The sequence below is a fragment of the Octodon degus genome, unplaced genomic scaffold (assembly GCF_000260255.1).
Source record: "Octodon degus isolate 3935 unplaced genomic scaffold, OctDeg1.0 scaffold00004, whole genome shotgun sequence".
Lineage (NCBI taxonomy): Eukaryota > Metazoa > Chordata > Mammalia > Rodentia > Octodontidae > Octodon > Octodon degus.
Window position 1 is genome coordinate 11,694,034 of NW_004524580.1, and position 4,143 is coordinate 11,698,176.

Sequence of the window (4,143 nt, forward strand, 5' to 3'; positions counted from 1 at the left end):
ATGTGGAGGTTGTATTTCCCAGTGTCTTTTGCATCTAACCACGTCATTAAAGTTTTGTATATTAAATGTGAGCAAAAATGTAACAGGCTGCAAAATCCATCAAGGATTTTTATCTCAGAAGGTTTGATCACTAGGCTTATGAGTCAGCTTTCTGGAAACTGGAGAACAACACCCTGCACCACCCACTATATAGGCGTTTGGTTCAATGCTGCAAAGGATTCAGGCCACATCTGCCCTTGAAACAGGAGTATCATGGCAGAAGTAAGGAGCAGAGCGAAGAGGCTACTTCATGGTGGCCAGGAAGTGGTGCAGGGGAGCTGCAACTGGTACAGTGCTCATGGCCCACTTCATGGCAGATCTAGGCTTGCTCAGAGTGCTCCACGAGGCCCTCCACGGCTCTCAAAAACCTTTCCAGTTAATACAGTCAAGCTGAACTGTCACACTGGCCCAGTACCAGTGATTCTCAAATTTCATTTATTTGAGTGAAATAAACACTTTGTTCAATTAAGGCTTTTTTAAAAATGAATTTTTGAGACTCAGCTGAATATAACACTAAGTGGTCCAATGCCCCTTTGCTAGATTCTTCACCTTTGTGTCCATAGGTGAAGCTACCCAGATATATTAAGGTGGAAAGATTGCTTAATATATCTGTGAAGCTACCCAGATGTATTAAGGTGGAAAGATTGCTCCAAAAGAATTACAGTGCTATGTCACATTCACTTTTGTTTCATAGCGTGTTTTTTGTACTCTAATGTATTTGGCATTTTTTTTTTGAGAGATAAATACTTTGTTCCCATACTTACTAGTTCATGTAAGTCAAAAGTGAAATGATATTGATGGGCAGCATATGAAGGAGAGTCTTGCGGTGTGCTTTCTTGTTCATCAGGAATTGACATAGACATTCTGGTTCTCAGCTGAGGAGCTATGTAAGAATGCATTTAACTAGGGAGTTATCTAGGGAGTTATTCTGTGTATTTATTTATTTATTTATTTATTTATATTTACAAAAACATGAAAGGGATAGAGATCCAGGATTGACTCCACAGGGCTCAATCTTCCCCCACCCCACCTATACCAAGAGAAAACAGGTAAAATCTGGATCCCTGGAGGATAGCCAGCAGTAACAAATGTTCAAAGCTTACAGTATATCAGATATTGGATGTGATGAAAAGAAATCTTTGATGTAGCTCAAAGGCCAATCTGTTGCTGGAATTAATTTAAGGCCTGCTTGCAGTTTCTTTGTGGGTCCCAGGATGTGTTTATACTTAACACCCTGAGAACTTCAATTAGAGACTGAGAATTAGGGACATGGGAAAAGGGTTGTTCATTTTCAATTTTTGCCTTATATCTAATATGTCTGCCATGGCTAGTCATACAACTTCTGATTACAAGATCTCATATTGGTGTGTGATCTGAAAAACTCTCTGAGATTAAACTGGCCAGGGATTTCTTAAACCTGCATTTACCAATTGATTATTGTCTTCCTATGCAAGGAAATACCTTTTAATGTAGGGATTACCACTAAGACTGACAGGTACCCCAATGCTCACACTAGGGAAATTAAAAAGATATGTGTTGTCAATTAATGTAATTCATTGATTTAGATAGCCTCATCCAGGTGTCATGAAATTGCCAATATATTTTTATGTGACAAACATCCTATTCCACATTTGTTAGTGTATTAATTAGAACAATCAAAATATGTGCTAATGTATTTGGAATGGTTCAACAATACATCATGTAATTGGCAGTTTCCTCCACCAAGAGATCCTTATCAGAATTAAGACCACGAGATCACCATGCTTTTCAGCTTCCAGAATTCTGAGCTGAATGAACCCGTTTCTTTCATAAAATTAGCTGGTCTCAAGTATTTCATAAAATAACAAAAAAGATTAATATAATAACTTGAATCAATTTATTCTGAATGGAATCTGAAAACAAATGATATAGGAAAAAGACTCCATACCTACCACATGTTATTATCTATTTATAAAATACATCACTATATTATTTTCTAATTTTTGAATTGTAACAAAATAAATATGGTGAAGAAAGATGCTGTGACATTTTAGCCAGATTCTTTCCTGAGTTAAGGATATCAACATTACAAGTAGCTCAGCCTCTTACAGACAGACAGTTATTGTAGTAACAAGCAAAATGTTGGCCTTTGTTACTGTGAAATATTTTCCTCCTTACAGATTCTGAAAAGACTAGGTATATTAATAAATATTTCAGCTTCCTCAGTTTTCAGAGCATTTAACATTATATCCATTGTATTGTTTTATTGTTACATAATAAGTCTAGATGAATGAAATTTCCGAGAAACATTTTATTTCCATTTTTTACTAGATAAAAATATAGGCAATTTGGTAAATATATCTATTTTTTCCCAATGTTGAACATTATGAGAATTCATTGTTATTTGACTTTAACTGTCCTAAAAACACAGATATAGCTCAGTTTTAGTTAGGACATGATAGATAGATGATAGATAGATAGATAGATAGATAGATAGATAGATAGATAGATAGATAGATAGACAGACAGACAGATAGATGTAACTGTGTGTGCTGTGTCTGCACATGTGCACAATAACTGCATATTTTCTTTTCTGCTAGATCACAACGTTGCACACCACTGAACTGACTTCAGAAAAATACACTAATTTGTCATCTGAGTACTTCGAAGGAATACTGTGCTGAGTGTAAATATTCTGGTTACGGGAGAAACAGAAAGTTGCACATCCTGCTGTAGTTTTCTTTTCTTAAGGCATCTTTGACTCCTTATACATTAAAATACACAAATGGAAATTTGGAAACATTACCGTATTTTTAGTGTCATATATTAAAGTCTTATGAAGTACATTATACCTGATTGTCTAAGTCCATTTTCTGTTTTCATATTAGGGTGCAATTTTGGGTTCTGTTATGATCTAGTCCTTCTGGACATATGCACGTCTAGCAAAATTCCCATCTTAGTCTAAGCTTCCCAAATTTCAATCAAAAGTAAAATTCTATCTGTTCTGTGGGAAGTCTGAGAATCATAGCAGTGTATGCAGTCTTCAAAAAAATACCAAAAATTGCTCATAGGTTGAACTTTCTTGACTTGGAACACATAAATAATGCTATTCATGGTGGTTTGGTTTCAGGCCAATATTCAAATCCACTTAACCCAAAATGTAATTTAAAAATTGATTCTAATCTCCATATGTAACTACTTTTAATGGGAAAATGAATCAGTATGTCTTTCTTACTGAAGCACTGTGTAAAACTAGCTACAATTTTACTTTAAACTTCTAGCTTTCTTCTTTCTTTTTCTTTGACACTCAAACACATCTTTTTATTATATACTAAATTAAAAATACAAATCTTATTAAAATGCTTATCAAACATTGTATACATAAGTACTGTCAAATACTATTGGATTACAACATTATGTACAGTTACTAAAGTTAATTAGGAACAGAACAAAATAGCAGAACTGCTAATACTGAATTTCAGAAGTCAAATGTTTTAAGATTTGGCAACTATAAGGTAGTGATCTATACAGGATGATGTTTGCAGAGCTAGAATACTACGGAGACACATGGAGTCACACAGCCAGCCCTGCACCGTGTTAGTAAGCACATGTCTTCTTCACCCTCTTAGGCCTCACTGTAAGAGAAATTAAAGTGCACAAGACCACCAGGAATACTTGGTTTGGTTGTACCTTACGTACCACGGGCACCGCGCTGCCCCACCGAGGGTGCAGAAGCTCTGTGCTGTTCTGAGGCGCTGCGAGTTCATCTGAATGTGGCAAGGGGAAGGGAGGCCAGCGCTCTACAAATTGCACCAAATGGCCTTAAGGGTTAATAACACCCAAGATAGAGACACTTATTGGAGAATAGATCCAAGGAAGTTATCCTTGTCCATTTTGCCCTAGGAATAAAATTAGATTAAGAATCTAGTTTTATCTCTGGAAAATGCTTACTAAAAATCTGTTTGTGAAAATCACACATGTACACAAGCACCACAATACTGTCAGTTACTGTTCACCACTTACATACTGGATCATAAATACCAGGGATGAACACCTGCCCTTTAAAGGGCCACAAGAAATACAGGTAGGAACATGTTATCACTTGACACTAATTTTACTAATTAA